Genomic DNA, 13,819 nt, shown 5'->3' on the forward strand with positions numbered 1-13,819 from the left:
TTAGTGACAGTTATCAGAGGTACAGAGTTACAGCTGTCAGAGTTACTGAGTGACAACTGTCAGAGTTAATGAGTCACCACTCCCAGAGTTACAAAGTTACAGTTCTCATAGTTACTGAGTGACAGTTCTCATAGTTACTGAGTTACAGCTGTCAGAGTTACTTATTCACCACTCTCAGACTTACAGCTCTCACAGGTACACATCTCATAGTCACTTAGTGACAGCTTTAACTAGTATTGAAGAATAGTCTACTCTTTAGATAGACATTCAATTATAGGGCTCCAAAGTGCTGCTCATCTCATGATGATATAAAGTCATTATGATGTTTATTTCATTGCAGACACCCCTGTTGATCACCACTGCAACCAATGTTGGGCATATGTCAACAACTGCTACATCACCTGGTAAGAAATCACCTCATTCAGAGTCTGCCTAGAATTGAGTCACAGCTCTAAGAGTTACTGAGTGACAGCTCTCAGACTTACAGGGTTACCTCTCACACAGGTACACCTCTCATAGTTACTGAGTGACAGCTCTCAGAGTTAGAGCTCACGCAGGTATACCTCTCATAGTTACTGAGTGACAGCTCTAAAGATTATTGAATCACAACTCCTGAGATCACTTGACTCTTGCCCTGATGTGGTCCCAGTGCTGTTTTTGTCTGAGTTAGCTTCACTCTCTGAACTTACATTTTGAAACTAATTGAAATAAATTGTGTGGAAGAATAATCTACTCTTTTAGAAAGTCGTTTTTTTCATAGGGCTCCATAGTGCTGTTCATCTGATGATAATATAAAGTCATGATGACGTTTATTTAATTTCAGGCCCTCTGTTGAGCACCAATGCACCTAGTGCTGGGTCTGTGTCAACACCTGCTACATCACCTGGTAAGAAATCACCTCATTCAAAATCTGCTCGGAATTGAGTCACAGCTCTCAGAGTTACTGAGTCAACACTCCCAGAGTTAGAGTGTTACAGCTCTCTAAATTACTGAGTCACAACTCTCCGAGTTACAGCTCTCACAGGTACACCTCTCATAGTTACTTAGTGACAGCTCTAACAGTTATTGAAGAAGAGTCTACTCTCTTAGATAGTCATTCAGTTGTAGGGCTGCAAAGTGCTCTTCATCTGATGATAATATAAGGTCATTATGAAGTTTATTTAATTTCAGAACATCTGTTGTCAACCAATGCACCCAGTGTTGGTCATATGTCAACATCTGCTACATCACCTGGTAAGAAATCACCTCATTCAGAATCTGCCTAGAATTGAGTCACAGCTCTCAGAGTTACTGAGTGACAGCTCTCAGAGTTACTGAGTCACCACTGTCAGACTTACAAAGTTACCTCTCAAACAGGTACACCTCTCATAGTTACTGAGTGACAGCTCTCAGAGTTAGAGTTCACACAGGTACACCTCTCATAGTTACTGAGTGATAGCTCTCAGAGTTATAGCTCACACAGGTACACCTCTCATAGTTACTGAGTGATAGCTCTCAGAGTTAGAGCTCACACAGGTACACCTCTCACAGTTACTGAGTGAAAGCTCTAAAGATTATTGAATCACAACTCCTGAGATCACTTAACTCTTGCCCTGATGTGGTCCCAGTGCTGTTTTTGTCTGAGTTAGCTTCACTCTCTGAACTTAGATTTTGAAACTAATTGAAATAAATTGTGTGGAAGAATAGTCAACTCTTTTAGAAAGTCGTTTTGTCATAGGGCTCCATAGTGCCGTTCATCTGATGATTATATGAAGTCATGATGCCGTTTATTTAATTTCAGGCCCTCTGTTGAGCACCAATGCACCTAGTGCTGGGTCTGTGTCAACACCTGCTACATCACCTGGTAAGAAATCACCTCATTCAGAGTCTGCCTAGATTGAGTCGTCAAAGTAGATCGTCGTACTCTCGCGAGAGTTACTGAGTCACCACTCCCAGAGTTACAGTGTTACAGCTCTCTGAATTACTGAGTCACAACTCTCCGAGTTACAGCTCTCACAGGTACACCTCTCATAGTTACGTAGTGACAGCTCTAACAGTTATTGAAGAAGAGTCTACTCTCTTAGATAGTCATTCAGTTGTAGGGCTGCAAAGTGCTCTTCATCTGATGATAATATAAAGTTATTATGATTTGTATTTAATTTCAGACCCTCTGTTGACAACCACTGGACCCAGTGTTGGTCATATGTCAACATCTGCTACATCACCTGGTAAGAAATCACCTCATTCAGAATCTGCCTAGAATTGAGTCGTCACTCCCAGAGTTACTGAGTTATAGATCTCCGAGTTACTGAGTTACAACTCTCCGAGTTACTGAGTTACAGCTGTCAGAGTTACTGAGTCACCAGTCTCAGAGTTACAGCTCTCACAGGTACACCTTCATAGTTACTTAGTGACAACTCTAACAGTTATTGAAGAATAGTCTACTCTCTTAGATAGTCATTCAGTTATAGGGCTCCATAGTGCTCTTCATCTGATGATAATATAAAGTCATAATGATGTTTTTTTTTTTATTTCAGACTCTCTGTTGATCACCACTGCACCCAGTGTTGAGCATATGTCAACATCTGCTACATCACCTGGTAAGAAATCACCTCAGTCATAGTCTGCCTAGAATTGAGTTACAGCTCTCAGAGTTACTGAGTCACACCTCTCAGACTAACAGAGTTACCTCTCAAACAGGTACACCTCTCATAGTTACTGAGTGACAGCTCTCAGAGTTTGAGCTCACACAGGTATACCTCTCACAGTTACTGAGTGACAGCTCTAAAGATTATTGAATCACAACTCCTGAGATCACTTGACTCTTGCCCTGATCTGGTCCCAGTGCTGTTTTTGTCTGAGTTAGCTTCACTTTCTAAACTTCGTTTTTGAAACTAATTAAAATAATTGTGTGGAAGAATACTCTATTCTCTTAGATAGTCATTCAGTTATAAGGCTCCAAAGTGCTCTTCATCTGATGATAATATAAAGTCATTATAATGTTTATTTAATTTCAGACCCTCTGTTGATCACAACTGCACCCAGTGTTGGGCATAAGCCAACATCGGCTACATCACCTGGTAAGAAATCATCTAATTTTAGACCCTCTGTTGACCACCACTGGACCCAGTGCTGGTTCTGTTCTGAAATCACCACATTCAGAGTCTGCTCAGAATTTAGTCGTCACTCCCAGAGTTACAAAGTTACAGTTCTCATAGTTACTGAGTTACAGCTGTCAGAGTTACTGATTCACCACTCTCAGAGTTACAGCTCTCACAGGTACACATCTCACAGGTACACATCTCATAGTCACTTAGTGACAGCTCTAACGGTTATTGAAGAATAGTCTACTCTCTTAGATAGTCATTCAGTTGTAGGGCTCCAAAGTGCTCTTCATCTGATATAAAGTCATTATGATGTTTATTTAATTTCAGACCCTCTGTTGATCACCACTGCACCCAGTGTTGGGTTTGTGCCAACATCTGCTACATCACCTGGTAAGAAATCACCTCATTCAAATTCTGCTCAGAATTGAGTCACAGCTCTCATAGTTACTTAGTGACAGTTATCAGAGGTACAGAGTTACAGCTGTCAGAGTTACTGAGTGACAACTGTCAGAGTTAATGAGTCACCACTCCCAGAGTTACAAAGTTACAGTTCTCATAGTTACTGAGTGACAGTTCTCATAGTTACTGAGTTACAGCTGTCAGAGTTACTTATTCACCACTCTCAGACTTACAGCTCTCACAGGTACACATCTCATAGTCACTTAGTGACAGCTTTAACTAGTATTGAAGAATAGTCTACTCTCTTAGATAGACATTCAATTATAGGGCTCCAAAGTGCTGCTCATCTCATGATGATATAAAGTCATTATGATGTTTATTTCATTTCAGACCCTCTGTTGATCACCACTGCAACCAATGTTGGGCATATGTCAACAACTGCTACATCACCTGGTAAGAAATCACCTCATTCAGAGTCTGCCTAGAATTGAGTCACAGCTCTAAGAGTTACTGAGTGACAGCTCTCAGACTTACAGGGTTACCTCTCACACAGGTACACCTCTCATAGTTACTGAGTGACAGCTCTCAGAGTTAGAGCTCACGCAGGTATACCTCTCATAGTTACTGAGTGACAGCTCTAAAGATTATTGAATCACAACTCCTGAGATTACTTGACTCTTGCCCTGATCTGGTCCCAGTGCTGTTTTTGTCTGAGTTAGCTTCACTCTCTGAACTTACATTTTGAAACTAATTGAAATAAATTGTGTGGAAGAATAATCTACTCTTAGAAAGTCGTTTTTTTCATAGGGCTCCATAGTGCTGTTCATCTGATGATAATATAAAGTCATGATGACGTTTATTTAATTTCAGGCCCTCTGTTGAGCACCAATGCACCTAGTGCTGGGTCTGTGTCAACACCTGCTACATCACCTGGTAAGAAATCACCTCATTCAAAATCTGCTCGGAATTGAGTCACAGCTCTCAGAGTTACTGAGTCAACACTCCCAGAGTTAGAGTGTTACAGCTCTCTAAATTACTGAGTCACAACTCTCCGAGTTACAGCTCTCACAGGTACACCTCTCATAGTTACTTAGTGACAGCTCTAACAGTTATTGAAGAAGAGTCTACTCTCTTAGATAGTCATTCAGTTGTAGGGCTGCAAAGTGCTCTTCATCTGATGATAATATAAGGTCATTATGAAGTTTATTTAATTTCAGAACATCTGTTGTCAACCAATGCACCCAGTGTTGGTCATATGTCAACATCTGCTACATCACCTGGTAAGAAATCACCTCATTCAGAATCTGCCTAGAATTGAGTCACAGCTCTCAGAGTTACTGAGTGACAGCTCTCAGAGTTACTGAGTCACCACTGTCAGACTTACAAAGTTACCTCTCAAACAGGTACACCTCTCATAGTTACTGAGTGACAGCTCTCAGAGTTAGAGTTCACACAGGTACACCTCTCATAGTTACTGAGTGATAGCTCTCAGAGTTATAGCTCACACAGGTACACCTCTCATAGTTACTGAGTGATAGCTCTCAGAGTTAGAGCTCACACAGGTACACCTCTCACAGTTACTGAGTGAAAGCTCTAAAGATTATTGAATCACAACTCCTGAGATCACTTAACTCTTGCCCTGATGTGGTCCCAGTGCTGTTTTTGTCTGAGTTAGCTTCACTCTCTGAACTTAGATTTTGAAACTAATTGAAATAAATTGTGTGGAAGAATAGTCAACTCTTTTAGAAAGTCGTTTTGTCATAGGGCTCCATAGTGCCGTTCATCTGATGATTATATGAAGTCATGATGCCGTTTATTTAATTTCAGGCCCTCTGTTGAGCACCAATGCACCTAGTGCTGTGTTGTCAACACCTGCTACATCACCTGGTAAGAAATCACCTCATTCAGAGTCTGCCTAGAATTGAGTCGTCACTCCCAGAGTTACTGAGTCACCACTCCCAGAGTTACAGTGTTACAGCTCTCTGAATTACTGAGTCACAACTCTCCGAGTTACAGCTCTCACAGGTACACCTCTCATAGTTACGTAGTGACAGCTCTAACAGTTATTGAAGAAGAGTCTACTCTCTTAGATAGTCATTCAGTTGTAGGGCTGCAAAGTGCTCTTCATCTGATGATAATATAAAGTTATTATGATTTGTATTTAATTTCAGACCCTCTGTTGACAACCACTGGACCCAGTGTTGGTCATATGTCAACATCTGCTACATCACCTGGTAAGAAATCACCTCATTCAGAATCTGCCTAGAATTGAGTCGTCACTCCCAGAGTTACTGAGTTATAGATCTCCGAGTTACTGAGTTACAACTCTCCGAGTTACTGAGTTACAGCTGTCAGAGTTACTGAGTCACCAGTCTCAGAGTTACAGCTCTCACAGGTACACCTTTCATAGTTACTTAGTGACAACTCTAACAGTTATTGAAGAATAGTCTACTCTCTTAGATAGTCATTCAGTTATAGGGCTCCATAGTGCTCTTCATCTGATGATAATATAAAGTCATAATGATGTTTTTTTTTTATTTCAGACTCTCTGTTGATCACCACTGCACCCAGTGTTGAGCATATGTCAACATCTGCTACATCACCTGGTAAGAAATCACCTCAGTCATAGTCTGCCTAGAATTGAGTTACAGCTCTCAGAGTTACTGAGTCACACCTCTCAGACTAACAGAGTTACCTCTCAAACAGGTACACCTCTCATAGTTACTGAGTGACAGCTCTCAGAGTTTGAGCTCACACAGGTATACCTCTCACAGTTACTGAGTGACAGCTCTAAAGATTATTGAATCACAACTCCTGAGATCACTTGACTCTTGCCCTGATCTGGTCCCAGTGCTGTTTTTGTCTGAGTTAGCTTCACTTTCTAAACTTCGTTTTTGAAACTAATTAAAATAATTGTGTGGAAGAATACTCTATTCTCTTAGATAGTCATTCAGTTATAAGGCTCCAAAGTGCTCTTCATCTGATGATAATATAAAGTCATTATAATGTTTATTTAATTTCAGACCCTCTGTTGATCACAACTGCACCCAGTGTTGGGCATAAGCCAACATCGGCTACATCACCTGGTAAGAAATCATCTAATTTTAGACCCTCTGTTGACCACCACTGGACCCAGTGCTGGTTCTGTTCTGAAATCACCACATTCAGAGTCTGCTCAGAATTTAGTCGTCACTCCCAGAGTTACAAAGTTACAGTTCTCATAGTTACTGAGTTACAGCTGTCAGAGTTACTGATTCACCACTCTCAGAGTTACAGCTCTCACAGGTACACATCTCACAGGTACACATCTCATAGTCACTTAGTGACAGCTCTAACGGTTATTGAAGAATAGTCTACTCTCTTAGATAGTCATTCAGTTGTAGGGCTCCAAAGTGCTCTTCATCTGATATAAAGTCATTATGATGTTTATTTAATTTCAGACCCTCTGTTGATCACCACTGCACCCAGTGTTGGGTTTGTGCCAACATCTGCTACATCACCTGGTAAGAAATCACCTCATTCAAATTCTGCTCAGAATTGAGTCACAGCTCTCATAGTTACTTAGTGACAGTTATCAGAGGTACAGAGTTACAGCTGTCAGAGTTACTGAGTGACAACTGTCAGAGTTAATGAGTCACCACTCCCAGAGTTACAAAGTTACAGTTCTCATAGTTACTGAGTGACAGTTCTCATAGTTACTGAGTTACAGCTGTCAGAGTTACTTATTCACCACTCTCAGACTTACAGCTCTCACAGGTACACATCTCATAGTCACTTAGTGACAGCTTTAACTAGTATTGAAGAATAGTCTACTCTCTTAGATAGACATTCAATTATAGGGCTCCAAAGTGCTGCTCATCTCATGATGATATAAAGTCATTATGATGTTTATTTCATTTCAGACCCTCTGTTGATCACCACTGCAACCAATGTTGGGCATATGTCAACAACTGCTACATCACCTTGGTAAGAAATCACCTCATTCAGAGTCTGCCTAGAATTGAGTCACAGCTCTAAGAGTTACTGAGTGACAGCTCTCAGACTTACAGGGTTACCTCTCACACAGGTACACCTCTCATAGTTACTGAGTGACAGCTCTCAGAGTTAGAGCTCACGCAGGTATATACCTCTCATAGTTACTGAGTGACAGCTCTAAAGATTATTGAATCACAACTCCTGAGATCACTTGACTCTTGCCCTGATGTGGTCCCAGTGCTGTTTTTGTCTGAGTTAGCTTCACTCTCTGAACTTACATTTTGAAACTAATTGAAATAAATTGTGTGGAAGAATAATCTACTCTTTTAGAAAGTCGTTTTTTTCATAGGGCTCCATAGTGCTGTTCATCTGATGATAATATAAAGTCATGATGACGTTTATTTAATTTCAGGCCCTCTGTTGAGCACCAATGCACCTAGTGCTGGGTCTGTGTCAACACCTGCTACATCACCTGGTAAGAAATCACCTCATTCAAAATCTGCTCGGAATTGAGTCACAGCTCTCAGAGTTACTGAGTCAACACTCCCAGAGTTAGAGTGTTACAGCTCTCTAAATTACTGAGTCACAACTCTCCGAGTTACAGCTCTCACAGGTACACCTCTCATAGTTACTTAGTGACAGCTCTAACAGTTATTGAAGAAGAGTCTACTCTCTTAGATAGTCATTCAGTTGTAGGGCTGCAAAGTGCTCTTCATCTGATGATAATATAAGGTCATTATGAAGTTTATTTAATTTCAGAACATCTGTTGTCAACCAATGCACCCAGTGTTGGTCATATGTCAACATCTGCTACATCACCTGGTAAGAAATCACCTCATTCAGAATCTGCCTAGAATTGAGTCGTCACTCCCAGAGTTACTGAGTTATAGATCTCCGAGTTACTGAGTTACAACTCTCCGAGTTACTGAGTTACAGCTGTCAGAGTTACTGAGTCACCAGTCTCAGAGTTACAGCTCTCACAGGTACACCTCTCATAGTTACTTAGTGACAACTCTAACAGTTATTGAAGAATAGTCTACTCTCTTAGATAGTCATTCAGTTATAGGGCTCCATAGTGCTCTTCATCTGATGATAATATAAAGTCATAATGATGTTTTTTTTTTATTTCAGACTCTCTGTTGATCACCACTGCACCCAGTGTTGAGCATATGTCAACATCTGCTACATCACCTGGTAAGAAATCACCTCAGTCATAGTCTGCCTAGAATTGAGTTACAGCTCTCAGAGTTACTGAGTCACACCTCTCAGACTAACAGAGTTACCTCTCAAACAGGTACACCTCTCATAGTTACTGAGTGACAGCTCTCAGAGTTTGAGCTCACACAGGTATACCTCTCACAGTTACTGAGTGACAGCTCTAAAGATTATTGAATCACAACTCCTGAGATCACTTGACTCTTGCCCTGATCTGGTCCCAGTGCTGTTTTTGTCTGAGTTAGCTTCACTTTCTAAACTTCGTTTTTGAAACTAATTAAAATAATTGTGTGGAAGAATACTCTATTCTCTTAGATAGTCATTCAGTTATAAGGCTCCAAAGTGCTCTTCATCTGATGATAATATAAAGTCATTATAATGTTTATTTAATTTCAGACCCTCTGTTGATCACAACTGCACCCAGTGTTGGGCATAAGCCAACATCGGCTACATCACCTGGTAAGAAATCATCTAATTTTAGACCCTCTGTTGACCACCACTGGACCCAGTGCTGGTTCTGTTCTGAAATCACCACATTCAGAGTCTGCTCAGAATTTAGTCATCACTACCAGAGTTACAAAGTTACAGTTCTCATAGTTACTGAGTTACAGCTGTCAGAGTTACTGATTCACCACTCTCAGAGTTACAGCTCTCACAGGTACACATCTCACAGGTACACATCTCATAGTCACTTAGTGACAGCTCTAACGGTTATTGAAGAATAGTCTACTCTCTTAGATAGTCATTCAGTTGTAGGGCTCCAAAGTGCTCTTCATCTGATATAAAGTCATTATGATGTTTATTTAATTTCAGACCCCTCTGTTGATCACCACTGCACCCAGTGTTGGGTTTTGTGCCAACATCTGCTACATCACCTGGTTAAGAAATCACCTCATTCAAATTCTGCTCAGAATTGAGTCACAGCTCTCATAGTTACTTAGTGACAGTTATCAAGGTACAGAGTTACAGCTGTCAGAGTTACTGAGTGACAACTGTCAGAGTTAATGAGTCACCACTCCCAGAGTTACAAAGTTACAGTTCTCATAGTTACTGAGTGACAGTTCTCATAGTTACTGAGTTACAGCTGTCAGAGTTACTTATTCACCACTCTCAGACTTACAGCTCTCACAGGTACACATCTCATAGTCACTTAGTGACAGCTTTAACTAGTATTGAAGAATAGTCTACTCTCTTAGATAGACATTCAATTATAGGGCTCCAAAGTGCTGCTCATCTCATGATGATATAAAGTCATTATGATGTTTATTTCATTTCAGACCCTCTGTTGATCACCACTGCAACCAATGTTGGGCATATGTCAACAACTGCTACATCACCTGGTAAGAAATCACCTCATTCAGAGTCTGCCTAGAATTGAGTCACAGCTCTCAGAGTTACTGAGTGACAGCTCTCAGACTTACAGGGTTACCTCTCAAACAGGTACACCTCTCATAGTTACTGAGTGACAGCTCTCAGAGTTTGAGCTCACACAGGTATACCTCTCACAGTTACTGAGTGACAGCTCTAAAGATTATTGAATCACAACTCCTGAGATCACTTGACTCTTGCCCTGATCTGGTCCCAGTGCTGTTTTTGTCTGAGTTAGCTTCACTTTCTAAACTTCGTTTTTGAAACTAATTAAAATAATTGTGTGGAAGAATACTCTATTCTCTTAGATAGTCATTCAGTTATAAGGCTCCAACGTGCTCTTCATCTGATGATAATATAAAGTCATTATAATGTTTATTTAATTTTAGACCCTCTGTTGATCACAACTGCACCCAGTGTTGGGCATAAGCCAACATCGGCTACATCACCTGGTAAGAAATCATCTAATTTTTAGACCCTCTGTTGACCACACTGGACCCAGTGCTGGTTCTGTTCTGAAATCACCACATTCAGAGTCTGCTCAGAATTTAGTCGTCACTCCCAGAGTTACAAAGTTACAGTTCTCATAGTTACTGAGTTACAGCTGTCAGAGTTACTGATTCACCACTCTCAGAGTTACAGCTCTCACAGGTACACATCTCACAGGTACACATCTCATAGTCACTTAGTGACAGCTCTAACGGTTATTGAAGAATAGTCTACTCTCTTAGATAGTCATTCAGTTGTAGGGCTCCAAAGTGCTCTTCATCTGATATAAAGTCATTATGATGTTTATTTAATTTCAGACCCTCTGTTGATCACCACTGCACCCAGTGTTGGGTTTGTGCCAACATCTGCTACATCACCTGGTAAGAAATCACCTCATTCAAATTCTGCTCAGAATTGAGTCACAGCTCTCATAGTTACTTAGTGACAGTTTATCAGAGGTACAGAGTTACAGCTGTCAGAGTTACTGAGTGACAACTGTCAGAGTTAATGAGTCACCACTCCCAGAGTTACAAAGTTACAGTTCTCATAGTTACTGAGTGACAGTTCTCATAGTTACTGAGTTACAGCTGTCAGAGTTACTTATTCACCACTCTCAGACTTACAGCTCTCACAGGTACACATCTCATAGTCACTTAGTGACAGCTTTAACTAGTATTGAAGAATAGTCTACTCTCTTAGATAGACATTCAATTATAGGGCTCCAAAGTGCTGCTCATCTCATGATGATATAAAGTCATTATGATGTTTATTTCATTTCAGACCCTCTGTTGATCACCACTGCAACCAATGTTGGGCATATGTCAACAACTGCTACATCACCTGGTAAGAAATCACCTCATTCAGAGTCTGCCTAGAATTGAGTCACAGCTCTCAGAGTTACTGAGTGACAGCTCTCAGACTTACAGGGTTACCTCTCAAACAGGTACACCTCTCATAGTTACTGAGTGACAGCTCTCAGAGTTTGAGCTCACACAGGTATACCTCTCACAGTTACTGAGTGACAGCTCTAAAGATTATTGAATCACAACTCCTGAGATCACTTGACTCTTGCCCTGATCTGGTCCCAGTGCTGTTTTTGTCTGAGTTAGCTTCACTTTCTAAACTTCGTTTTTGAAACTAATTAAAATAATTGTGTGGAAGAATACTCTATTCTCTTAGATAGTCATTCAGTTATAAGGCTCCAACGTGCTCTTCATCTGATGATAATATAAAGTCATTATAATGTTTATTTAATTTTAGACCCTCTGTTGATCACAACTGCACCCAGTGTTGGGCATAAGCCAACATCGGCTACATCACCTGGTAAGAAATCATCTAATTTTAGACCCTCTGTTGACCACCACTGGACCCAGTGCTGGTTCTGTTCTGAAATCACCACATTCAGAGTCTGCTCAGAATTTAGTCGTCACTCCCAGAGTTACAAAGTTACAGTTCTCATAGTTACTGAGTTACAGCTGTCAGAGTTACTGATTCACCATTCTCAGAGTTACAGCTCTCACAGGTACACATCTCACAGGTACACATCTCATAGTCACTTAGTGACAGCTCTAACGGTTATTGAAGAATAGTCTACTCTCTTAGATAGTCATTCAGTTGTAGGGCTCCAAAGTGCTCTTCATCTGATATAAAGTCATTATGATGTTTATTTAATTTCAGACCCTCTGTGGATCACCACTGCACCCAGTGTTGGGTTTGTGCCAACATCTGCTACATCACCTGGTAAGAAATCACCTCATTCAAATTCTGCTCAGAATTGAGTCACAGCTCTCATAGTTACTTAGTGACAGTTATCAGAGGTACAGAGTTACAGCTGTCAGAGTTACTGAGTGACAACTGTCAGAGTTAATGAGTCACCACTCCCAGAGTTACAAAGTTACAGTTCTCATAGTTACTGAGTGACAGTTCTCATAGTTACTGAGTTACAGCTGTCAGAGTTACTTATTCACCACTCTCAGACTTACAGCTCTCACAGGTACACATCTCATAGTCACTTAGTGACAGCTTTAACTAGTATTGAAGAATAGTCTACTCTCTTAGATAGACATTCAATTATAGGGCTCCAAAGTGCTGCTCATCTCATGATGATATAAAGTCATTATGATGTTTATTTAATTTCAGGCCCTCTGTTGAGCACCAATGCACCTAGTGCTGGGTCTGTGTCAACACCTGCTACATCACCTGGTAAGAAATCACCTCATTCAAAATCTGCTCGGAATTGAGTCACAGCTCTCAGAGTTACTGAGTCAACACTCCCAGAGTTAGAGTGTTACAGCTCTCTAAATTACTGAGTCACAACTCTCCGAGTTACAGCTCTCACAGGTACACCTCTCATAGTTACTTAGTGACAGCTCAAACAGTTATTGAAGAATAGTCTACTCTCTTAGATAGTCATTCAGTTACAGGGCTGCAAAGTGCTGTTCATCTGATGATAATATAAGGTCATTATGAAGTTTATTTAATTTCAGAACCTCTGTTGACAACCAATGCACCCAGTGTTGGTCATATGTCAACATCTGCTACATCACCTGGTAAGAAATCAACTCATTCAGAATCTGCCTAGAATTGAGTCACAGCTGATGGAATCGCTGTAAGCACGCTTAAGTTTGAAGAAGGGACCGAAGAGTTGAGGTCAGGTTTCTGTAGTTTATTTCCACCGTGGAGACCCCCTCTCAGCTTGGTGCTCAGAGCAAGGCCTACCTGATAGCAGAATGTGTAGGCATTTATACATTTCAGTCAGGTAGAATACAATAGGAGAGGGGATGACCACACCCTTTAGGTGAGAGGAAGGGGGAGACAGTGGGGTGAGGGGTTCACCTATGGGGGCAGGGGGTGATACCATGACACAAAAGGGTCTTGGCAGGAAGGAGCCTATCTGGGGGGGGGGAAGGGTTCACAAGCCACTTGCTCAGGTCTCAGTGAAACAGACAGAGTACACATCCAAAATGAGTTGCAGATACAACATAACGAGTTATTGTCTTACAACAACAGAATAGCAATATTTCCAGTTCCATCAGTCCCCTATATGAGCATTTATATGCTCACACAATAACCACCATGCAACAGCCAATCAGAGCAGGAAACATCAATATATGTTAAAGATACAAATGATACAGAACAACAGTAGAATAGCTATTTTAAAGTTCCATCAGTCCCCTATATGAGCATTTATATGCTCACACAAGAACCACCATGCAACAACAAATCAGGCCAGGAAAACATCAATATGCGGTTCCATCACAGCTCTCAGAGTTACTGAGTGACAGCTC

The 13,819-nt window shown here is 40.8% G+C and overlaps 2 long non-coding RNA genes across 2 annotated transcripts; both read left to right on the forward strand.

Moving 5' to 3' along the window:
- Window positions 1-1,169: 1,169 nt before the first annotated feature.
- On the forward strand, window positions 1,170-2,342 carry LOC122132348. Its single transcript, XR_006152199.1, has 3 exons — window positions 1,170-1,233; window positions 1,781-1,843; window positions 2,145-2,342. It is a non-coding gene; the product is annotated as an uncharacterized LOC122132348 (long non-coding RNA).
- A 1,093-nt stretch (window positions 2,343-3,435) lies between these two features.
- LOC122132349 lies at window positions 3,436-5,854 on the forward strand. Its single transcript, XR_006152200.1, has 4 exons — window positions 3,436-3,476; window positions 3,876-3,938; window positions 4,356-4,418; window positions 5,657-5,854. It is a non-coding gene; the product is annotated as an uncharacterized LOC122132349 (long non-coding RNA).
- Window positions 5,855-13,819: the final 7,965 nt, after the last annotated feature.

The sequence above is a fragment of the Clupea harengus genome, unplaced genomic scaffold, assembly GCF_900700415.2.
Source record: "Clupea harengus unplaced genomic scaffold, Ch_v2.0.2, whole genome shotgun sequence".
Taxonomy (NCBI): Eukaryota; Metazoa; Chordata; class Actinopteri; order Clupeiformes; family Clupeidae; genus Clupea; species Clupea harengus.